The 25,845-nt window shown below is 40.8% G+C and overlaps 1 long non-coding RNA gene across 2 annotated transcripts in view; it reads right to left on the bottom strand.

Moving 5' to 3' along the window:
- The window catches only part of LOC128626055 (uncharacterized), a 115,457-nt gene that overhangs the window by 16,536 nt on the left and 73,076 nt on the right, over positions 1 to 25,845 (bottom strand). For both annotated transcript variants that reach the window (XR_008389930.1, XR_008389932.1), the window contains one exon: positions 10,025 to 10,101. This is a non-coding gene — a long non-coding RNA (uncharacterized LOC128626055). The remainder of the gene's footprint in view (positions 1 to 10,024; positions 10,102 to 25,845) is intronic.

The following is a 25,845-nucleotide window of genomic DNA, read 5'->3' as shown; positions in this document are numbered from 1 at the left end:
AGTAATGCCCTTATGAGAGGAGACACAAGAGAGCTTGCTTCCTCTCTCCTCTGCTTTCTGTCCTGTGAGGATACAAGGAGAAAACAGCCCTCTTTAAACCTGGAAGAGGCCCTTCACCAAGAACCCATCTCCGCTGGAACCTTAACCTTGAACGTTCCAGCCTCTAGAACTGTAAGAAATGTATGTTGTTTAAGCCACCCGGTCTATGACAATTTGTTAAAGTGGCTGCAACTGACTAAGACAGGTGCATAAAGAGATCCAGTGATGGAATACTATACAGCTACTGTAAAGAATAAGGTAGAGCTCTGTGCACTGACATGGGCATTGTGAAACTAAATTTTTAACTAGTAAAAGCAAGTGATAAAAGATGTGCATAGTGTGCTCCCATTTGTGAAATATGGGGAGTACAGAGATACAGCTATAAATGGAGATATACACCACATTCCTATGTGCTTTAGTCCAACCAGAAAATGCTGAGAAGGCACACAGGAATCTCTCGTGTGGTGCCTTTCGGAAAGAAGAATTTGGGGTGAGGGTGAGGGTGAGAGGGAGACTACTTTCTACTGCATATCCTTTTATACTCACAATTTTTAATCCTTTCTGAAAGTTATTCAGATAATGACACAAAGTCAGCTTCTATGTTAGCTACATTTACTCAGAGTCACTAATAGAAACCATTTAGCCCTGGCTGGTGTGGCTCAGTGGATTGAGCACAGGCCTGTGAAGCAAAGGCTCGCCGGTTTGATTCCCAGTCAGGGCACATGCCTAGGTTGCAGGCCAGGTCCCCAGTAGGGGATACATGAGAGGCAACCACACATTGATGTTTCTCTCCCACTCTTTCTCCTCCCTTTCCCCTCTCTCCAAAAATAAATAAATAAAATATTTTTTAAAAGATTTGGCTCAAATTAAAAAAAAAAAGAAACCATTTATAAGTATGAAGTATCCAGGATACTTTGTGCTTATATCCAAGATACTCTGTATCTCCTTTCTTTATTCCTCCCCATGCATCCCTGAGAAGTAGCACATTCTGCCTGCTAGGCATTTGTGATCTCTAAAGGATAAACTGGTGGTTTTTCATGCAATGGGTGGGGCACTGCTGGCTTTCAGCTCTGCCACTTATATATCATGGTTCCTGTTTTACAGATGAGGAACCTAAAGTTCAGGGGAGGACAAAGGAATTTTTGTCTAAAGTTACGCAGCCAGTTAAAAGTCACACAGTTGAGTCATGACTGAAATATAAGGCTCCTTCCTCCAGTCCTGTTTATACTTCAGAGTGACTGAGGAAATACCTGAGGCTTTAGAAGAAACATTAACCTGACATTCAACTTGGTACAAGAATAGAATTTCCAATGTTCCTTCTTAAAGAGTGATCACCTCATAACCCTTCCTTATTCCAAGGACAGGCTTCCACAGACCGATGGTTGAAATGGTGATGTTTCCTTCAGATGACCTCCAGAGATGCTAAGTAAGGTTACTGAGGTCTTGTGTTGTGGACAAGGCGGTACTGATGTTTGGCAGAAGTGCTGGGAAGTCTGAGACTAGAGAATGAATCCAGATTCTCCCATTTGCTTGCTCTGTAGCTGTAGACAAGTTGCATAACATTCCTGAACGTAAGATTCCTCCTCTGAAAAACAGGAATAATAGCAGCACATGGGGTTTTCATGAGACTCAGACAAAATTATGCATGTGGCCCAGCACAATGTCTTCCAATGTTTGAAAGACGTCAACATTTAAACCTCAAATTTCAAATTTTAAAAAAAGTCTGAAAGATTTGGCAACTTTGGACTCACATTCTAGTGTGATGGAAATGGACAAAAGTAAGTAGTGGTACCTCTTTCAAATGAAACTTACACCCTCTAGTTGACCGCAGTCCCCACTACTCCCTTTTGTCTCATGCTTCACTCATTTACACTCCCTGTCTGTAGGCCTCCGATCTGCAACCCTACAGCTTATTTAACAACCATATTCTGCAGAAGAAATCACTTCAACTCTGGACAGTACAGCGCCTTGACCATCACCGCACTGCAAGTACTCAAATCCACTGACTTCTGCTTTAGAGCCCTTCGGTCTGCATTTGAGGTATGCCTCACACACTACCACAACTGCAGAGGTCCATGCCCATAATCAAACCCGTGTATTGTCTTCCAAACAAGAGAAAAAAGGCTCACTTCCCTCCACTGCTATCTGGCCTTCCCTTTGCTGAAAACAAACAAACAAACAAGCAAAAAAAACAAAAACTAGGTTTCCAAAGAAAATCCTCCAACGAAAGCCTGCTTTGATTTCCCTCTTTGGCTCAGGCACTCTTGCCCTCCACTCTTTCCATTACACAATTCCTGTGCTACAGTTTCCATTACCATGTGCTCAGAGGCCCAAACCATTTATCAGACGCTTCACTTCAGCAGGGAGGTAAGGTCACATGGCAATGAATCCTGCAGGAGCCTTGCTGCTATCAATAGAAACCTGGTTAAGGCTCTGAGGGACCTTCTAGAAGACTCCCTTGGACTGGACTTCTCCACCCCACAGCAGCCAACAGACCCACACGATAAGGAGCTTGTGTGTGCGTGAGTGTGATTTATGAGTAAGCACATGAATCGGAATTTCTCACACAAACCATAAGAAAATTGGATAAAAACATATCTGCACAGTTCCTTCAGCCAAAGACTGTAATGTGAAGAGATAAATGAGTTGACTCAGCATGAAAAATGTGAGGTGACAATCTATGAAAGCACATCAACTACCACGGCACAAACTTGTTTTAAAAAAATTTGAAGACTCCAATATAAATAATTTCCTTTGTTATTCTATGTATTTTATTTTTTTGCATTGAAAAACATTAATTTCTTCTCCAGATGCCCAAAAGGGTCCATGGCCACAAAATTTTTGAGAATTCTTGCTTTTAAAGCAGTGCTTCTCAACCAGGGACAGCTTTGCCTCTGCCCCTTGGTAACATTTGACAATGTCTGGAAACAGTTGCTACTGGCTGGTAGAGGACAGGGTAGGGGACAGGATACTGCTACACATTCCACAATGCACAGGAAAGCACCTACGCATGAAGAATTGTGCCTGAATGTAAACCGCGCTGAGTTCCAGAAACCCTGGGAAACAAAAGGCCGAAAAGTTGCTCATCTTTCCCACATAATAACCATTTATATTCATCTGTCTCGATCCTCCTGCTCACCCTTTGAGTAATCACTCAGATAAAGTAGGTTTGTTTATGTTTCTGTTTTTGATTCTTGCACCCACTCCAACTCCAAGTATTACAAGTAGCCCTATATCTGTGAGCCAGAAGCTCGAGCCAAGGCAGAGTTAGGAAGTGTTGATGAATTTACTGGAAATGTAAACAAGGAGTCAGTGTCCCAGAGACAAAAGCAAGATGGTCTGTGAGCCCTCCATCTAGCTCTCCAGACCTTGGATTAACTGTGTGGGTAACTCAGGGCTTTCCAAAAGGGTGGCTTCTCTAAATGTGCAGAGCTCCTTTGCAGGGTGGGGAGAGCTGCGGAAGGGAAGGAGGAGGGAAGGGGACCGAACATCTTCACCAGGAGACCAATAATAAACACAAGGCACAAGTGGCCCAGCATCTTCTCCTTCCCCCTTTCCACTCAGCAATCTCATCATCAAAGGAAAATTTTTTTGTGTTGATTTTTTTAAATTAATTTCTCAAATGACAGAACAAAAATTGAAACCCCCAGGAATGCTTTAAAACATAGTGCAATGGGTAGAAGTCAGAACAATGTTTTTAAAACTCTTGTAGGAGAAGCCTTGGCAAAAAAAAAAAAAAATTGTCTTCACTTTGGCACATTTTCTGTTACCTGTCTAAGCCTTTGAGTGACGTTCCTCTCTGCTTGGAGATTCTGAAAAATATCTGTCCTGGCCTGGCACAGACCATCCTTGCTGGTGAATCTGTCTTACTATGCCATCCCCAAAAGGGGACCAGTAACTGCCCAGAATGGGGCAGGTACGGAAGACTGATTGGGGACTTCTCATGAGTTCATCTCCAGCTGTGCTGGCGTGATAGTTCATTTTATCTGTCAGTTTGACTAGATACCAGGTTGCCCTCATTTCTGGGTGGTCTGTGAAGGTGTGGCTGGATTAAATTAACATTTAAATTACAAAATTCAGCAAAACAATTTGCCCTTCCCAGTGTGGGTGGGCATGGTCCAAGTATTCTGGGGGCCTGAATAGAACAAAAAGGCAGAGGATGTTCAGTAAATATTTGTTAAATAAATAAATTCTCCAAAGAAGTCATGAAATCACAAGTCATAGATTCACTGATGAGAGAAGGAATCACAGGAAAGATGCATTTTCTCAGTCTACAGATGAAGGAACCCAAGGAATGTAACTATGCTTGCCCCAAATTACAGAATCTCTTGGTCTAAGCCAGTACTTGAGCCCTAAGTCATCTGACTGAAAACATCTTGCCCAAGGCTCATTTTTTCTCTTAAAGCTTTATTTGGAGAGGGGTTTGGTGTTAACACACCTCCCGTGGGCTCCAGGATGATCTGGCCAGGGTGTCAGTTACACAGCAAGTCGTTAATATTGATGGCAGTAGTTTGGAAAATACTATGTTCAGAAAAATTAAGCAAGTGTCTTGACTATAGGACTTAACAGAGCTTTAATGTGCCAATATGTGGCAGGAATAAAATACAACATTTCCCAAACCTAACTGAGGAGCACATTTTGGGTAGAACAGAAACTGATGTTGGGCAGTCTGCCTTTTGCGAAATATGGAGTACTCATGTTGCCTCTCTCATCCTTGCTGCCTAATTGGATGGTGGCCACGACAGACAAAAATCATCTCACTTTTTCTTCAGAGCCAGCCATGTGAAGCAGCTGTTCACCATCATCTGGGTATGAGATACCAAGGCAGAGCAGTTATCCAAACAACCAATAGCACAGGGTTAATTTTTTTTTTAATTTTAAAATCACCTGAGGTTACTTAATGTGGGAAATGGACAGCTCCCTGGAAGGCTGTTCAGTACCAGAAAGCGTGCCCATCGTCACTCTTGCGCCCGCAGTCAGGAAGCCCAATCAGGTACGTGTGAACAAATGGAGCTGAACCAGTCTCTCTCCTACCTTGCCCTCCATGAAGAAATGTAATGCGAAGGTCCTTCAAGGTGCTGCCACAATGATAACCTACAGGATCTCGCCAGGGTAAATGTGGGGATTGTCGGTGGCCTAATTCTTTCATCTTTGTTATGTGCAGAGGCATCTTCTAAGAGATAGAAAAATGAAACTAATATAATGTTTAGATGTCCGCCTTCCTACTTGGCTCAGGGCTTTCAGGAAAATAAGAACTTTTAAAAGGGAAAGATGTTTTCCGATAAATAGATAAACATAGACCAAGTTATTTCATAGGTTCTGTCTTTTGTTTTTAAATTTTTTTTCTGACATACTCAAAAAATGTTTATTAGTACAATGGACATTTAACCACTTTTTTAAATCTCTGAGAAAAAATAGGCAATCATGATTGCCTATTAATTGCTCATAATTTGTAACAAGAGTTATTCAAAGTACCAAACAGATACACTGCACTTATTTCTTACAACATCTTTTCAAATTTTGATTGAAAGTTTTGTCACTTCAAGGTATGGTCTCTTTTCAGAGGTCGCATCATAATGCTGTATAGTCTTTGGAGGAAAATACTTGAGGAATGGGCTTCTGGCTACCTAAAGTGAAATTGAAAATGCCCCCAGATACATAAATCATCAGAAGTAGCACTGAGGAAGCATTTCAGAATAATAAGGAGGTAAACAGTAAAAGGGTGAGAGATTCAGAATCCTAATTCAATCACACTCCATATAGCACGCTGGTTAAGCACACAAACAGGGGACCAGACCTGAAGTCCAGTTCTATCACTTACAGCGATCAATAACGTACTCATATCTGTATAACCTTGAACAAGGTATTTATTTAAACTTCCCATGCCTCAATTTCTCCTCTCAGAATGAAGACTAATAACTCTACCATATAGGATGATGAAGACTCAGTATATGTCAAGTGCACGGAACAGTGTGCTTGGGACAAAGTAAACTTTCAATTCATGTTAGCAATAACTAGCATCACTAGCTATGTGACTGTGAAATGTACCTCTCATTTTCTCCACCTATAAAATTGAGACGATCATAGTTATATCGCAGTTCTACCCTGAGGATCAAATAAAACAAAGGACAGAAGCTAGAGGGTCACAAATGTGAAGAAGTTGTCCTGCTGCTATCTGGCGGTTCTTCTTTCCACTCAGTGGGAGGTACCTCCTCTCATTCCTCAGCCCCAGGTTTCCTCTCTGGGCACCTCTCTAGTGTACGAAGGGGTTCCCTCTCATTTCGGGTCCTAAGGGAAGAACCCCCAGTTCATCACCAATCCTTTCCATCTCAGTAAGTGGCACCTTTCCCCACCGTCCAGTGGCCAGAGTCAGAAACCAGGGTGCCAGTGATTTTGCTTTGTCACCTCATTGACTCGGTTGACCCGCACCTCCCCTTACCTTTGTCTCCATCATGGGTACCCACCCAATCCTTCTACTTCTCCATGTTCGCAGCTCCCGTGCTAACTCATACCATCCTCATTTCTCTCCAGTAATAACCTCCTATAGCCCCACTTCCTCACTTGTCTGATTCTATCCATTTCTTCCTCCCCGGTACAGAAGGAGAAATCTTTCAAAAATGTCATTCCAATCACATCTCTTCCCAACTCTAAATCCAACAATGGCTTCTGAGTCTCCCATCCCTCCCCAAAACATAGTCCTCAACAAGGGTCCTGCCTATTCTCTGGGTTTATCCCAACCCATTCCAGAGCCCCGGTTCCCATCCCTGTCACCAACTTATTTCTATACCCAATCCTATAGGTCTTTCTCAGCAACATGAACATACTTACAATCTTCCTTACCTCAGGACCTTTGCACTTGCTGTTCTCCCCCCCTTTATATTCTTCATATCTCATCCCATAATTCATCTCCTTAGAGAGGCCTTCCTGGACCACCCCCAAATGCCTTCATAGCATTATTATGAGAATTTTCATAGTATTTACTTCATAGCATTATTATGAGATTTAAATGAGAGCAGTGCTTGGCACAAAAGTACTCCTTAAAGCTGTAAATAATTATTATTGCTACCATCATCACCCTCAGTGTCTCGCTTTGCGGCCTATTAAATTGCACAGAAAACACTAAACCAGAGTGTGTGATTGGGGTTTGTGTTTGCTTGCTCGCATTTTGCCTACCGGATTGCCAATTCCATGAGGCAGACATCCTTGCCTATCTTGTTTCCCGGTGTATCCTCACGTCGCAGCGAACTGGCAATCGCAGTGCGAGCTCTCAAATGTATGTATGTTGAAGGAACGAGTGGAAGTGAACAGGGCTCACACGGCCGAAACCCCATGAGGGCCTCGGGGCCACCCCACATCTGGCTGCAGTGACGGTGCTGTCTGTGCTCCGAGGGAACACTCCCTGTCTCCCCTGACACCCCTTCATCTCCCCTGCTTATCCCTGTTTGTATTCGAGGCGTCCTGCTCCTGTGAGAAAAGCAAAAGATCCCCCCAAACTCTTTTCCTTTTTCTCTCTCCAGAAAAATGGGCCAATTCACAGCTGGGAGAATTTCCTGTCTGGGAGTCTGGAAACTGCCAAGCGGGGAAAGCAGCAGCCAGCCAGCGAGGCCTCTGTTGTCATTGGCCCAAACAGCAACAAAAACAACCACCACCACCACAACAACAACAACAAAACATGCCACGTGGGCGCAGGCACACGCAAACACGCCCAGAGACCCAACCGGAGGGGCAAGGCTTCAAGGAGGAGCCCTGGGCTGCACATGCCGGAGGCGAGGCAGATCCTCTGGCCCCGCGCCCGCAGCCCCGGCCCCAGCGCCCCCACCATCTGTCATCAGCATCCCGCCTACTGTCAGTGTGCCGACACGGGACTCGCAGGCTGACAAGTAGCAAATGCAGGGGAAGAAAAAACAAAGCCACCACAGCCTGCGGGGGAAGGTGGCTGTGGCTTTGACATCAACTGACAGAGCGCCGGGAAATTTGAACTGAAAATTTTCCTCGAAGACCTTCGATTGTGAGGGTTCGTCTAGGGGGAAGGTGGGGAGGGGGAGGGAGGCTGGCATGGTAGCATCGTCCAGCAGGCTGGCTTCTTTCAGACTCCATGGACGTGAAATATAATTTATAATTCATTCTGACTGTCCACGGGTTGCCCCAAAAGGCTCTCTTATAAGAAAAAAAATAACGTTTTTCAATAAAATTTCAGAAGGAAACATTTCATCAAGGCCTCATGTGTCATGGAATGCAAATTGCTGATTTCTCCATCAAATAATTATTCTGATTAACAAGTTTCAAAAGACTAAATTGAATAATTCATTATAATCTCTTACGATGATTGATAATCTATTAAATTGGGATCAATTGCCTTTCCCTTGTTGTCCAGAAGTTGTGGGGTTAGTTTTATGTTCTTATTGGAGAAAATTTTCTGGAAAAAAATTAAGGTATTTGTTATTTTCCACTGTGGGTAACAAAAATATTTTTATGAACCTGTGTGTCTACAACAGCAAAAAAATTTTAATCGGCTGAGGTTGCTGCTAAAATGTGTCTAAATTTTGGCTTGAGTGGTGGGAACTGTGTCTACACTTAGATGCCTGGCTGTCTAGGGTTTTCTTTTCTTGTCATTAAACACGGAGTCTCCTTCTCTTAAAAATTAAAAATATGGACCCCGGTTACTAGACATTTGACAACCATGTAATAAACTTAACATTGTTTCACGTATGTTAGAGATAAAGAAACTGAGGCTAAGAGAGTTTAAAAATCACCCAAAGTTGCGATGGTAGAACTTCAAAGCCTCTGGACTTGAAGCCCTAACATCCTTTCGTTTTGAACAATGAGATTCTGCTCTTGTGGTGTGATTTCACTTTGCCCCTTTAGTTCTCACTGCAGAGCCACGAGTACTCCAAATTCTAATCCCTGCCTGCTTTTAAAAATATATTAATTAAGCAAACACAATTGGGGTAAATTTTACCAAGATGACCAGAAACAAATCAGATTTCCTTCTGTTTTCTCATCAGTGAAATGTTATTATTTGATCACTCTTTAATAGTTGATGACTAAAACACAAACTCAGGCAAAAGAAGTCTCAGACCTTAAATAATTCTGATTGACAGCATAATAGCTTGGCTCGTTATCCCTAATCCACAGGGTATACATATATTTACAAATAAAAACACACACCACATGTATTTTCCTCCACAAGGTGATGCTGTCAACTAAAATAGGGAATGTGTACCAAAGTACAACACCCATCATTTTTAAGACAGATTCACCCCAAAATCTCTCACTTCATGATCCATGGATGAAAGCCTGCATGGGTGCAGGTGGCTGTGACATTGCTACCTGTGTGATGTTTACAGAGGAGTGACATGCATGCAAAAACACTAGCTCCAACATCTGGAGAATTAGCTCTGAGTGCAGGCTTATACTCCTGTGCCTCAGTATGTTCGTCTGTGAAGGGGGAGCAATAATGGCATCAACAGAATTGTATGAAGTATAAAATGAGATAGTGGATCTGAAAGTGTTTTGTAAATAGTAACATACTTAACATAGTTAAGCAAAAGGAAAACATGGTTTTTCTTTTTTCCATATTTCTCCATTCCCTTTTCTCCATGTCCTTCTGTTCCTCCCCAACTGATCTGTGTTTAAAAGGGAACAGTATCTCTCCCATCTCTTACTTTCTCTTCAGAAGGTAAAAGTCAGTTGAAAGGTAGTCTTGTAATATTTTTGAGGCCAGCCTGACACTCTACATCAAAAACTCATTTTGAGTTTCACCTGTGGAGAGAGGTACACAGAAATATCTTCATTTCCACTTCCTGTGGAATTTAACAGATTTTCAAAAATCCTACACATAGCTCTTCTAGGACCATAATGAGCAAAGTCAGTTTCCAAACTGTGCTTCATACATGTCTGTGGGTGATGAGTGTCAGTTAATAACTTATATCAGTGTCCGTTTGTTCGTTCATTCATTCATTTAGCAAGTGCATTGAGTGCCTACCTTGTCCAGGGCAATTTCCCAAGTCCTAGGCTGGTAGCAAGAAACAAGAGATGTGGTCCTGCCAGGAGATTTGCCCACTGTGCCAAAACAAAAAGTTTAAAGGAGCGTCTTAGAATGTTTAGAATGCTTTTGAATTTTAAGAAGACTCAATTCTTGTAAAGGAGTAATAAAATAAGAGCTGTGGACTCTGATTCCTTTCCTGACTTGACCAGTCTTTGAGGCCTTGAACCAGTCATTTTCCTGTTTAGGACATTTTCCATACTTTGCAGACATTAAAGGCTTTTCAACCTCCTCTCACTTTGTTTTCTGAGTTAGCAGAGCTGCTTCACCAAGAACTAAGGGCTAACTGTGGGGAAAGCATGTGTTTCACCCTTCTGAATTGTACTTTCATGAAAGAGAGTGTCATGACTGGGAGCTGGGCAGGGTATGGTCCAAATGGGGGCTTTGGATGGGAACAATGAAGAGGAACTCACACCAAAACACAGCTTTGCAAGTCCTTCCCTAGGCTAAAGGCTTTTTAAGGAGAAGGACTGAGGATCCTGTCTCACCATTGCAACCCTCCCTCGGGTTGCAGTGAACCTACAGGGTTGCAGGTGCACACAGAGGCAAGGCCATGGTCACCACAACAGTAAAGGGTGATTGCTCTCTGGTGCTGAGCGATATCTCAAAACCTTTAAGTGATGTCCACTAACGAGTTAAAAGATTGGGATAGGGTTAAAAGGTACTTTCTAGAAGCCTGAAGTCTTGAATTCTGATGCTCGTTTTTCCCTGGCCAGCTATGTGGCCTGGAGCAAACCCTCTACTTCTCCGAGGCCTAAGTTTTCTCATCTGTAAACAAGAGGTTTAGATTTCTAAGGCTCTTTCCAGGAATTGGAATTTAGGAAGAAAGTGGAAAATTAAACAGATGTGGGCATTTTGAAAGTAGAGCTTCACCATCCAAAATGCCTCTGTTACTTTATTAATTCCATTCCTGGTTTGAGCTTGGAAAATTGGCAAAATAAATGCAACTGTTTCAGAAGTTAATGTTGTATTAGATTAACATAGCAAATAGACACTTGCCTAGAGAGTAGTACCTTTTGCCAGAAGTGGGTTGGCTCTGAAAAACCCTGCCCTGAAAAGCCATACCCAGCACACAACTCTGCCTCCTCACACCTCTTCATCCCCACAACTCAACTTGCCCCCAGAACCATCCTGAACTGGCGTTAGAAGTACAAAGCTTTTCATTATAGGACCCAATGTTGAGTCACCTCCTTAATGGTTTAACCATGACCTGGCATGTCAGTTTGGATAATGCTCTTTAGCTTTAATTCTTTATCCTAAGTCCAGGTAGAACTGGAAGAGTGGTTTATTCATGCATTCATCCCTAAGTACCTATGAAGTCCTCAGGAAGAGCCCCCTCCTCTAACTCATTCTGGACTTGTGTACTAGGATCACTCCCTCTCTCTCTCCATTTCGCCTTGCTGTCCTCACTCACTATTGCTGAACTCACTTCCCTCAATGACAACCCTGCTTCTGGCTGTTTCACAAGAGGAAATATTGACTTCATGGAGTTGACCTGACCCAGAAAATCTGAAAACATTGAAATTCCCAAGACCCGGTTAAACATGATTCATTTGGACCAGGTAAGTTAGGCTGGCCACCTTCAGAGAAAGATGGCAACAGCAGAGCCCCCATCTCTATCAAGCCACAGAATAAGGGTCACGTGTGCATTTCTTCAGACGTTGCAGACTGCATTCAGAATACCTCACAATTGTCCTGTAAATAAAGATGCTGCTGTGTTAAGGTTTTCTAATCAGTTTTACTATTATAGACCTTCAGGATTCCTGGACTCATTAGAACCTTGTTCCTCTAAGAACTCTCACCATCATCACCATCAGGAGCTAGAACCCAAACTCTAAAGGCTAATCTAGTAGCTAGAATCTTACTATCCACTCTTGAGTCCTACTATACACCTAGATTTGGGATTATCACTTGCTTTGTATTCCCTGCTCACCACCAGAAACCCTGTTAAATCTTCTTAGATCCTTGACTCTGTTTGCTCTGATTTCATCTGTTATCTGTTACCATGTTCAAGAGCCACTCAAGAAAATCAGCTAAAATTGCTAAGCACCATGCCCGTGGTATAGAGGTTGAGGCCAGGTTCAACCAAGGAGGCCTAAAGTAGTGTATCTGGGTGAATGAAGTCTTATGGAAGGAAGTTTAGCTGGGACCATAATACCCACCATCAAGTTCAGAAACAAAACAATAAGCACCAAAGTTAGTAGCAGGGTCGATTCACAGCAAGGCAAGGCAATATTAAGGAACCACTGGCAGTTAAGTTGAGAGTTAAACTGTGGACATGGGAGAAAGATGTCCTCTTAATGAACAATTCAGTACATGGGCCAGACAGGGAAGCTTTCAGGAGGCCATGAGAGCTAGATAAGCATGCTCTGTGAGCCTTGGTTTTTGCTGGACTAAATTTCCCTTGCAGCATCTGTGGATGTGGCCCAGCCTCAGAAAGGGACTTTTCCAGGCTGCCCCATCTCATTGCATCTCAGACTAAGGCTTGACTGATTTCATGCTGATAATACATTTGGTTCTGAATTTGTTTCAGTTTCTACAAAACAAAATTTAAGATAATGACTGGAAACCTCAGTTAAGGTTTGATAAGACTGTATGTGTGTATTTGTTTTTCAGATGGTAGGAAAAAATACTTTCATCTACTAATAATATACTTTAGAAAAAGTAAGACTTGGTTTCATAGGCTCATTCCAAGTGAGCAATAAGGAAACTCAGAGATCATTTGCCTCCCCCCACCCATCCTTTTACAAATGAGGGATTGGCAGGCAGAGAAACTTACAACTTGCCCTTAATCACATGGGTAGCTAGCGTTGTAATTAAGAAAGTTCATTTCTCAAAAACTCCGAGATAGGCAGGAAAATGACCTTAGTAAATAGTCTTTTTTCTACAGTTCACTTGGGCAAGCGTGGTCAATGGTCTTTGTTTCCAGCAGTGTTGTTGCAAAATAGGTCCGTCCTCCCATCCTAAACACAGCCAGATTCCACAAGACCAAAGGCGTAGTTAAAGGAAGTCATGCTACACTGAAAATGAAGTCATCCCAGAGGATTTGACCTCTGCCGAGATTCATCACAGCCTCGGCTGCTCTTGGTCAACCTGAGTGCCCAGACCTCACTGCCCATCAGGAGACCACACCCAGAGGAGACAGTCACTCAGCTACTCGTATACAGACATTGGACTTAAATTGGGTGAGATAAGACTGGTTGGTTGAGTGGCTTTGCCAGTTTGTGCCTTAACTTTCTTCATGCTTCGGTTTCTTCCAGTCCCTTAGCTGCATAGAACCAAAATGCAACTTTGTAGAAACTAAGCAAAAAGGAATACATTAGCCTAGCCACTTGGAACTGCTGCCAAAGGAATAGTATCTTCAACTGATTGCCAGCCAAGTCCCTTAAGAGATTGTGTAGACTCACAATATTGCTCAGGGAGCGAAACAAAGAGGAAGAGAAGGAGAAGGGTCGTGCTTATCATAATTTATAGTACATGGTTATGGGAAGCTTCTGATGTTACCAGAAAGCTGGTGTCTGGGGTTTTCCTCTTCCCCAGAGGAGCTGGAAATGAGAAGGGGGAAGGGGGGGTAATTTTAGCAACTCTTTGCAGCCAAAATCATAAAGGCCAAAATTCCTTCCTAGAAATGTCAATAAGATTCAGACAATTACCACTAGTTCAACAGCTCCCAGCCCTGGGTCATTAACAACATCCCTGCCATTCAACAGTCATGTCACTCCACCACCCATCCCCAAGGAGCAGAAAAGTCTTAGAACCTCTTTCCTTAAAGCCATCTGATGAGAGGCATCAAGGAAGGAAACCCAAGTGTTAAATATTTGCCTAGGGAATTACAGCACCTTGGCTGCTGTGGTTTCTAAGTAGGTTTATTGTCCTTGTTCTTCATCTTAGAGGATGATGATGTTTCAAGTATTCCAGTTAAAATTCTGTCCCGTGATGAAGGAAAACAGATGACATAGGGTGTTAACCAATCTTCTCCAAAAGTTATGACTTCCACTAACCTTCATTGACTACATACTGTCCTTACACCAGTGTCTCAGTCAATCAAAATGCGACGCTAGGAGTCCTGATGCTCATCAATAGCGGCTCCATCCCGTCCTCCTCTCTGTATGGGTTCCTGACACACAAGCCTGAGGCAGGCTAATGGCTCTTCCTGAATAGATTGCCTTGGCAGCAGGAGCCCAGTCTTATTCATCTTTGACTCCTTATTCCACAGTTAGTTGATAGGACAAAAGAATATTGAATGGACGTCACTATGAAGTAGGAAGGAAAGGAAGGCTAACCGCTTCTCTGTGCGTGCTAGCTCGAAGACTCACAAACTGGAAAGCAACATAGTGAGTAGCCCATACCCTGGCTCCTCAACATACAGGTTGTTTCTACCAAACTAATCAGTAGAAATGAACATACTTATATGACAAAGTTGCTCTGGAGAAAGGAAGGGAAAAAGGTACCACTGTCTGCACAGGCAAATATTGTCACAATCCAGATGAACTAATCAGGATTATCTTAATACTATGCTGTGGACCTTAAAGTGGCCTGAACGTCTCACCCAATTGTCTATGTCCCGATGATGACCTTGACAGTAGGGCCCATCCACAGGATCTTTGCTGAGTATCAGTCCATGACCCTCACAAATGTGGCTCTCATTTACCTGTGTGAAGCATCTTCAAAAGCAAATACAAGTTTATACCAATTCCACCCCCAAGGAAGTAAAAGGGCCTAAGAGTAATATAATCATATATAAAGATATCCTTGAAGCCATTGGTAAGGCCATATATACATTTATGGATGCTTGCTTTGTTTAATAATGTATGTTTTTAGGTTTACTTATTTTTTAGAGAGAGGGGAGGAAGGGAGAAGGAGGAGAAAAACTTTGATGTGTGAGAGAAAAATCAATTGGTTGCCTCTTGCATGTCCCCAACGGAGGACCTCGCCTACAACCCAGGCATGTGTCCTGACTGGGAATCGAACTGGCAACCTTTAACCATAGGCTAGTGCTCAATCCACTGAGCCACACCAGCCAGATAATAACATGTTTTTTATGCATTATTTTCGTTCATTCACTCGCTTCCTTCTCAACTCCTTTGACACACCTGTGGTGAGACTATTCCTCTCCGGGGTCCTGTAAATAAAATTCTGCTCCTAATCTTCACCCTTTTCATCTTCCTTCTGCCCAGGTTGGGAGGCTTGGCTCTGCTTTCCATTCTGGCATGGTTCCTACCCGTTGGAATATTTGTTAGATTACTGTCATTTCCTTCACTCAAATTTCAGCACTTCCTAAAAATTTTGGCTCAGACTCACTTTCCGGTCTTTTTATTCCTGTTGTTTTCAATGTGATCCTTTTCTCCCCAATATCCCCCTTCTCCCAATCCACACACACCATGACATCTGTGTACTCACAACCCAAACCCAGTCCCCAGTAGAGAACAGGCACCTGAGGGGCTTCCAGTGACCTAAACAGAGCAGGGTTTGGATATTGCAGATGTCACAGGACAACTGCTATTTCATTCTACTGCCAAATTTCATACTCCAATCTCAGGAGTGAAAGGGACTTGAAAGCTCCCCCTTGCCTCTGCCTCTGATTACACCAAAATATTAGCCATTAAGGAAAGATTAGCATTCCAGGGCGTCCTCAGAGATCTCAGAAGTGGATTCTTTCACCTCCCTTCGTAATGCATTCCAGAGGCCCGTTGCACTCAGAGAGATTTTCCTCGTGCCGAACCTAAATCCTGCTGGAAGCAATTTCAACCATTCCCCTCCGGCCTGTCTTTGTGTAGAGAAAGAGGAGAGCTCTGCCACTGTCCTTTCAGGGTCCCTTTATAGACTCCTTGGCTCCCATAGACGCTTCATTTACTGATTAAAATAAGAGCCAAGCAAGGTCTGGGAAAGCAGGAGGAGAGAAGGGTCGTGGAGAAATACGTGCCTTTCCCCTTGGTCAGCTTTGCAGAAGAAGCACCGAGGGCTGAAGGCCCTGGGTTTAACCCAGCTTTCGCTTCTCACTTTCCTCGGTTAAGTCTCATTCCCTTTTCACCGCCGGGTGACCTACTTTCATCAGTAAGCAAAGGAAGTTTTCCTCTTGAAGTGTGTAGATAGCATGCAGCCTGACACGGGGTGATGCCGCTGAGCGGCACGGCTACCTTGACCTTTTCCTTCATCTCCTGAGTAACATGAAAGAAGGACTAAGGACAATCAGGTTTTCTACTGGCCAAACCTGCTTTGCTTTCCTTGCAAAAGGACACTAGGAGACAAAGTATATTCTCCCACCCAAGACAGTAAATAAAAGAAAGAATGCTGTGGGTGGGTACGGAGGACGCTTGGAACATTTCATTACTGTAACTGTGCTTTCTGTGCAAAGAGCCACCACAAAAGACCAGTCTTTGGAAACTGAGGGGGGTTTGTGGTTGTCTTTTGGGGCTTGCTGGCCAGCCAGGATTCTGTTTCCATTTTCCCCATTAGGTTTCAAGTTCTAGATGAGGCCCCCAAGATTCCGGGGCATCTGACCAGAGGCAGCTGCCAACCTTTTCCCATGATGAGCTTTGGAATGTGTTTGGCTGGGCCCAAGGTGTTTGTAAAGTTGTTGATCCTCTTTCCCACCTGGCTTGCATTCTGGACCCAGAAGTTTATGGACTGCGATGTGCCACCCAGAACAAGGACATGGAATTTACATCCTCCCCTCTTCCCTGGGAGCTTCTTTTGTAAAACTTTGAATTTTTAAAATTCTCTGGCTCCCTTCACTTTCGTTTCCTTTTTTCTCTCTCTTTTCTTTTCCCCTCTGGTGTCTCTGTTTACACAGTTTAGAGATTGGAAAGATTTGGGTCGTTTTCCAGCTGCTTATGCACAAGTGTAATTGAGTCATTTATTTTTAGTGATGTCAAGACTTTGAGAACAGAAATAAAAGGAACATTGCACACTGACTAACTGAAATGTAAGAGAGTTCTCATTTGGGGAATGAAGATACAGTGGATGTGATTATTCTCAGATTGGAGGCTTTTCACTTCTCTTGTCAAAACCAGATTTGGGACGTGATTTGTTTTATTTTCAGCTGATGGGATCTCCGATCTCAAGTAAAGCTATTCTATGCCCTTCCAGGGTAGATGGCTAACTGGCTCCTCCTTCATGAAGAAGCCTCCCACTATGCCTGCCATTTTCTTTCTTTTTAAATCAGAGAGGATCGTTTCCTGGGCAGAAAAGATGATGCTTAACCTGAAGACCTGTGGGGCATCCTGAGATCCTCATAGGGAAAGGTCACTGGAACACCATCTCTTGCTTAAAACAATGAAATAGATGTAATAATACGCATTTGATGACTGGCACATTCCAAGTATATCAAGTTACCTTGTTCTATGCACCCAAATTTATTTGTAAATCAAACCTGGAATTGGAGAAGTATCATCTGTTCTTTATAAAGCTGACACAAAGTGCTAATGACATTGACACGGACGTTCTTTATTTTCCTTTGATTCTCCCATCAACTCCCTACCTGCACAAAGATATAAGATGACTATTAATTTGGCACAATATAAAACTGGATATTTGGAAATAAATTCTAACTAATAAAACTGGTTAGTGTTAATTGAGTGTACAACATAGTCCAGGCATTGTTCCAAGTATTGTGTATATGAGGGAAAGGGCACCATTATCCCAATTTAGAGGTAAGGAAAGAGATGAACAAAGATATTGAGTACATTCTGAGTTGCGCTATGAATCCGGAGAGTAGCTCTGGTGTTCTTATTTGTCCTCTCTGCTCTGTGTGCCTCTCACAGCAATGGAAAAACAACTGACGAATGGAAGAAACATATGTAAGATAGATAGCAAAGGGATATTATTCTTAACATATAAAGAACTTTGGCAAAACAATCAGGAAAAAAAAGCCAGATGCTTCAATAGAAAGATGGGAAGAGAACAAGAATGGATAATCCACATGCAGAAAATTCCAAAGGGTTAATAACATTTTTAAAAATATTAAATCATAAAATAGAAGAAACATAATTTCAAACAATGACACATATTTCTATGAAATAATCTAAGAAAATAAAATGATATGAAATAATATGAGAAATGAAATAATATAAGAAAATGAAGTAATATAAGAAAATATGCTTAGTGTTGGCAATGGTATGAGGAAACAGCCACAATCAGATGTTACTGGTATGGAGTGTAAATTGTTGTAAGATTTATGAAAAGCAAATTTCCAGTATTAATAAAAATCTTTAAAACCAGTTCAGTAATTCCATTTCTGGATATTTATTCTAAATTTTTAAAAGTTCAAACATTCATGTATAAAGATGTCAACATTAGCATTACTTAAAATAATGATACATCTTTATTACAGACTAGCAAACCACCATCAAAAATCATGCTCTTCAAGAATATTAACAGAAATGGAAAATGCTCTTAATATATCATTAAAGTAAAAGCAAGTTTGTATAATTGCACTGTTTCATTTGATCACAACAATATGGAGAGAGTGCTGCTTATGCACAAAAAAAAAAAACACTAGAAGGCAAGAAAGTTAAAAAATGTCATTCCTAATGATGACACCACTTACGGGTCTTCTGTACATTCTTCTTCAGTGAAAACAAATTCCAAACGCATAGAACATGGCATTGGAGTAAATGTAGGAAAGTACAGATGCATGCAAACAAAAATTTTCAGATAAAGCAAAAAGGGAAAGACATGGCATATGTCATTTTTAATAGGAAGAATACAAATTCATCTTTCAAAAGTGTTTTTCATATTAAATTTTAAAAGGATCCTATTGGCTATATTTACATGAGAAATGTGGTAACACTGAGCAATATCTTCCCTTTGCTGCTGGGAAAGACACCCAAACTTTGTTCCAATGCACAGCCTTACAGTGGCCAACTGAAAAAGTAAACACTGAGTAAATAAGAGTGCATAACTCAGGAAAGACATTTTTCAGGAAAATAAAGCAATATAATGAACAAAAATCTCCCTTAGAATACCTAACCTCTTTGTACAGGGATAGACCTTAGAGAACCCTGAGGAAACACTCTTAGGTTGAGAAAACAGTTTTCTCCTTTAGGTCATTTAAGGTAGACAGTGTAAATAATGCAATAAAAAAAAAAACATTGCTGGCATATGAACAACTCCAACTTTAACAGAACAAAAACTATAATAAGACTTTGGGCCCCCTAGTAAAAAATGTTTCCCCATAATACAAAATTGGCCTCACATCAAATTGAAGAAGTGTGACTTAAAGGAATATGTGCCAATCCTCCATGTAAAATATTTATACTCTAAGTCTTATGACAAAAAAATACAAAGAAAATCTAAGAGTGATAACATCTTCAAACTTAAAAAGACTTCAGAGTTCCTATCATCCAGAGGTGATTGACTTCAGGGTGGTCATGAACTTCTTTGGCAATCTAATGAAACTGTGGAGTCTCTCCCCCAAAATATATTATTCTCATGCACCCAATTTCACATAAAATTGAAGAAGTTTAGGACTGACCTCATGTTCATTCATAATTCCCCAGGATAAGAACACCTGAGGTGGTTGCACCTTGTTTATATGAGAGAACTTTAGAGCAAGATGCAGGCTTCTAATTACACAAGATTTCTCACTTTTGCAAAACCAGTCTCTCTGAGTGAAGTAACTTGCCCAGGATCATAAAGTGAATTAAATGGCACATCCAGGATGGAAATTAGGTCTTCTAACTCCCAGGACAGCCTTCATTCCCCCACATCCCTCACGTACTTAGATGTTAAAACCTCCTTGGTTTCCCACAATCCTGGTTAAAAAAAGAAATCTCTAGAACACGTAACTACGCAAACCCTGTGGAAGAGTGAGGTATCATCTGAGCATGCAACACAGAAAATACTGGAAGTAAAGTTAGGCTCAAATACGTGTCTGCCAGGTACAAATGCCATGGTTTTTTAATAGAATAGAGTTCATGACATCATATTCATTTAAATGGTTCTTTTTAAATAAATCTGGGGCTATCTTCTGATTATGCTCAAAACAGCTGAAAGTCAAACATAATGTCTAGCTCTAGTTTTGGAAACAGCAATAAGTCAAAATTCTCTACCAGCCTCTGTAATGAGAGCGATGACACACCTGAGAGTAGGAGCGGCATGACCATCAACGATACCAAAACCCTGCAACGTATTTTCGTGATATAAGAAATTCTTGTTTTACTTATATGCCAGGAGGAATCTGTGACTCATGAGCAGAAGAGAATTGTAAGATACTTTGGTGCCTGAGAATACAGGCAGAAAATTTATAACTTTCCTGTTGTTCAACCAAATGCCTTGATCAAACGTTCCTATCAATTATGTCTGTGCACTGGTTTGGGCTAGAATGTCCCTCTGGAACACTCTGTTTATTGGAGTTCTACACATATTCTTTGAGGTCCATTCACATCTCACCCTCCTACAGAGAGACCTCCCTGGTGATCACAGCCCACAGTCATCTCACTTTTCTTCACGGTCCCTACAGCATCTTTGTGCAAGGCATATTTCAAACACACTTACATACTGCTTAGTAGATCTTACTGCTTCCTTAAATTTGTTAGCCTAACCAAAGTATAAGTTATTCAAAGACAGGAATTGTGTTTTCCCTGCTGCTTCAAACCAAGTATACTGCAGGTATTTAAAAAAATTGTTTGTTGATTGACCGATTAAAATGAGAAAACAGCCTCTCCCTTCTGAATCCAGTCTAGCAGCATTCTGCTCTGAGCAGAAATGAGCTTTCTTGCCTGATGAACCTCTGCTGATGCTTCAAGATCTAGCTGCAAATGCCAACTCCTCTGCCACAGCTCACGTAACAGACAGGTTCTGAGAACTACCAGTCAGGCCAAAAAGCATGGTTCTTCCATGGAGAAGAGAAACTCCCAGATACCCGGAAGGACAGTTTCCCCTACAACTAGCAGACTTGTTTAATACAAAAAGTGCCTTTCAAATGGTTCTCAATATTATCCCACTACCATCTTTATGTATTACCTAAGAAAGTCAGTGGACACTGTCAGTGACCAGAGGGGAGAGGAGAGGGAATTTCAGGGGAAAAGGGGAAGAGTTTGCAGGAACTAGTATAAAGGACACATGGACAAAAACAAGGTGGGGGAGGGTGGAAACAGGAGGGAGGTGGGGAGGGTAGGGAGGGGAGCTGGGATGGGAGTAAAAGGCAGAAAACTGTACTTGAACAACAATTAAAATAAAATAAAATAAAATAAAATACAAAAGTCAGTAGACCTTCTCAGAGTAATAAGTGGAGAAGAACCTTAATCATCATTTTAGTCAAATTGTAGTCCACCTATGGAATACCTGTACAGTCATTCGAAGTAATAAAATATGTGGACTGATAAGAAATTATGTCTAAAATAAAATTTGATATGGAAAGTGAAACAAGTTGTATATAAACATTAATTCTATTCGTGTTAAAAATATATGAATTCATATACATGTGTACACATACATGCACACATATGTGTTAAATAAGCATGAAAAATATTTGGAATCATCCACACAAAAAAACCAAACACAGAGCCTGTCCATCATGGGTCCCTCTGTAAGTGGATTTGGAGCCTGGAAGAGTAGAACCAGAATCTTAACATTTCACTTCAGGCATTCAGTGCTGTTTTTTTAGATTTGGCAGTAAGCATTACTTTGATTACTTATGTCACTTTACAGTCAGCATTTACTAATTTTCCAAAAAGTCATGAGTCCAAGTCTTCAACAATGTACCCCGAGACCTGCCTCCCACGCCCCGCCATGTGCTTTGGGCTGCCACCACCCCCGGGATGGATGCCTCCTCTCCATGCTGCTTCAGCCAGTTCTGTTTTCTCTCTCAGGAATGGCCACCCCTTATTTAGGGGCTCCTAACAGCACTTTTAATAACCCATATGAGAATCTCATGTGAATACAGCCCAGGCATCTTCTCCCAGGTTCTAGGGTTCATTCAGTGCCCAGAGACCCTGGTAGGGAGAGAGACCCCATGCTTAGAAAGATGGGAGAGGAGGAGACAAGGGAGAGGGTGATGGAAAGAGGGGAAAGAGGGTTAATGAAAGAGATACATGGCAATGTGCTTGCCTAACCATTGTCCTTCGTCCTCGGGAGACATTCCTATCCTTCAGAAATGCACAAAACCATTGAAAGCAGTGTGTAAATCTGACCCTGGTTGTTCCTCATTCTCCAGACAAAACAAGAAGGCAAGTCCTCCTCTCTCTGTACCCTTTGGCGTTCTGGTCAGTAATCAGATGACAGCAAGGGGTCCCAGTAAAGAAAATGGAGAGGGCCCCATCACCCCAATAAATCAGTACATTCCAATAAAAAATTTACCAGCCATTTATGGTAAACATTCAGATTGTAGTTTTCAGTAATCATAAATAATGTTGAAGTGAACATGTTTTAGAGTTGCATTTTGTACACTTTTGACTATTTCCTAGAGAAAATCCCAGAGTAGAATTGCTAATTCCGAGTGTATTCTCCTTTTAAACTCTTTATCTATATTAAAGACACTTCAAAAATTGTGGTAACAAATTATATCCTACTGGAAATATTTGAGAATGCTTATTCAATCACACTTTGCCCAGCATTACTATTCTCTTCAAACTCCATTATTTTGTTAGAAGAAATCCAAGTTTAATTTTAATTTTAAGAAAACCAATGAGAAGTTGAATATGTTTGATAAATTTATTAATAATCTGTATCAAATGTATACATATAAACTTAGTAGGTCCACAATAAGGAGAGATTATTGAATTATTTCTTTAATAATAAGTTTGAATGTTATTTCATAGTTATTGGTTGCATATATATTTCCTTATAACTTTAAATTCACTTATTTTTTCCATTTCTCTCTTGAAGTTTCAATGACTTATTATTAGTGAGTTCAATGGGCTTTTTATATATTAAGTAATTAACCCTTTGTTTTGAAGAATTGTTGTCATTTACAGAGCAATGCTACCTAAAAGTATTATACTTTGCAAATATGACCATGTTTGGTTTCAACAGAAGCTTAAAATTCAGTATGTATTTTCTCTTTTTTTAGGTAAAATTTATATACAGTGAAATGCCCAGTTGCTAAGTGTATCATTTGATTAACTTTGGCAAATGCATACATTTATGTAATATAAACCTTTAAGATACAAAATAGTGTAATCATCCAGAGAGCTCCCTTATGCCCTTTCCAATCAGTTTGGCCCTTACCCAGCTCACCCCCAGAAGAAGACTTTGTTCTGTTTTATTTCCACCTTAGATTGGTCTTGTTTGTTTCAGAATTTCATATCAGTGGAATTATAGTAATATGTGCTTTTTTAAAAAAATCTTTCTTTCATTCAGCACAATGCTTTTGAGATTCATCTGCGTTGTTGCATATATCAATAGTTTGTTCCTTGTTATTATTGTAGTTTATCCATTCACCTATTGATGGATATATGAGCTATTTCCAGTTTTTTACTATTATGAATAAAGTTACAATTAACATGCTTGTCAAGTAATTTTGCAAAAAGTGCTTTATTTCCTCTTGGATATTAAACATAGGGTGGAATTGCTGAGCCAAAAGGTAGGTTTAATAAGCAACTCCAGGGTCATTTTTCCAAAGCGACTGTACCTACTCTCCCTTTGTTAACAACTCAGGAAAATGTCCACAACATACTATTATATACCATATGTGTTTATAGAAGGAAGAGTGGAGAGCAGTCCTTTCAAACATTAGTAGAGATGAACTCTGCATAGTGGGCTACAAATAATTTTCACTTTTTTTGTATTTTCTACTTTTTTCTAATTTGCAACCTCATGTGTGCATTACTTTAAAACAATATACATTTGCTTTTTAAAAAAGGAAAATAAATATTGATGAGCCGAAAATACTCTCTTCTATTCATGAAGATCGAGAGGTACAAAGAATTAATCATGAACCTGGTCCAGAGGAGAACAAAATCTGTGGCAGTCTGAAAGAAAGAAGTTACATGGTAAAGTCAACCCACAGCCAACAAGGCTACTCATTTGAGCAGGTCTTTTCTTGAATACATGAGTTTGTGGTCAGGTAGGACTTCCCTTCCCCTGTCCTTATTTATTCTCTGTGTTTGCAGAGCATTTTGTACTGTAACCTTGTTTACATTGTGATCCAGACCTTTTTGCCTAGACCATAGCACTGTGTCGCATTACACAGAGACAAGAACCTGATGGATACTTGATGTGTTGGTGGAGACACTGGGCACCTCACAGACAGTGCATTTGACATGGTGGCCATGTCTAAAACACAATCATAGCATTAACACCGATAATGGGGACATTTAAGATACACTGGAATGTTTGTGTTAAGCATGAAAAATCCCTAGTTACACATCACATTGGAATGCACACTGCCACTGTGGGCACACAGGAGGCTACTAAACTTGAGGAACTACTTGGAAGTCACTTTCAATGTGATTTTTCTTTATCTTCAAACAGAAACTCAGATTACAAGAAGTAACTTGTCTTTCAACCAGTGATATCAAAAATTTAAAGGGCAACAGATAGCATTTATCAAATGAAAACAAAAAGAACCTCCACTTCTAGAATACTTATTTTATGTGTCAGGTCCTTCCAGGGGAGTTCATACATAATATCTCATTTATTCTTCACAAAAACTCTGCAAAGTGGGTATTAGAACATCCATTTCAGAAGAAGGAAACAGTCATTTGCCCCAGTCCACACACCTAGTAAGAGGTAGAGTTAGGATCTGAGTTCAGGTCTAATGAAGTCAAATTTCACAGGATAGATACAGCTCAGATGAGTTCTGATCTGTAAAATGTTAGAATCAAAGCACATGTAACAACTCAGGTTGCAGAAACAACATCCTTTGGGGATGACTTGGAATGAAACACCAACTAATTTCTAGATCACAAAGGTGTTCAACCTGCCCACCTGTCTCATTGAAAGAGTGAGATGAGACAATGAAACCATTTGTCCCTCAAGCAGATTTTATATTCTTTATGTGGCTACACTAGGGTAGGATATCCTTGACCACATGCAGGGAATCTGAGGTTTACATCTACTTCTAAGTGGAAGGCTGTAAAATCAAATAGTTACTAAACAGAAACGATATGGTAATAAGAATGCAGACGAGAGCCAGAATCCTAGCTTTGCTTCTTACTAAAACATAGCCTGGGACAAATCACTTAACCTCTCTGTGGCTTTGGTTTCTCCATTTGTGAAAATGGGAATAATAATTGTAGCTACTGCGTATAATTGCTATGAAAATTAAGGGAGTAAATCCATGTAAACCAGTGAATTTGTGCTTAAAACCTTGTCCAACACATAGTAAGCACTTTCAAACAAGGTAAGCTGGTATTATAATTATTTTTTCTTTAGTACATGTCATTCACATGCTCAGAACAATGTGACCCATTCAGGATAATTCAGGAAAAATTGGGTGAATGTGGATTACAGATTTTTTTTAGAATCCATTTTGTTACTTTCAAAAAGGTATAGGTATTGAAACTAAAGTAACTATAAGGTATTAATGCAGGAAATTTTATAGAAAACATACTTTAAAAATGGATATTAATGGTCAGCTTATAAATAATACATCCTTTGAAAAATGTCTTTTATTAAAAAGTGTAACTATTACATCAAACTATTTGGTTGGCTAACAATCACTTTTCCTACAAAACAGTAGTTTTATAGATCCAAAATAAATTGGAAATCTTTCTTTCTCACTCAGCCTTTTATTCTATTCAGGCCTTCAGTGAATTGGTTGAGGCCCAACCAATACTTCACTGGGGAAGGCAATCTGCTTTATTCAGTCAATTGAT

The sequence above is a fragment of the Artibeus jamaicensis genome, unplaced genomic scaffold, assembly GCF_021234435.1.
Source record: "Artibeus jamaicensis isolate MK-2021 breed Jamaican fruit bat unplaced genomic scaffold, CSHL_Jam_final scaffold_1964, whole genome shotgun sequence".
Classification (NCBI taxonomy): Eukaryota; Metazoa; Chordata; class Mammalia; order Chiroptera; family Phyllostomidae; genus Artibeus; species Artibeus jamaicensis.
This window is presented reverse-complemented; position numbering and strand designations above follow the sequence as displayed.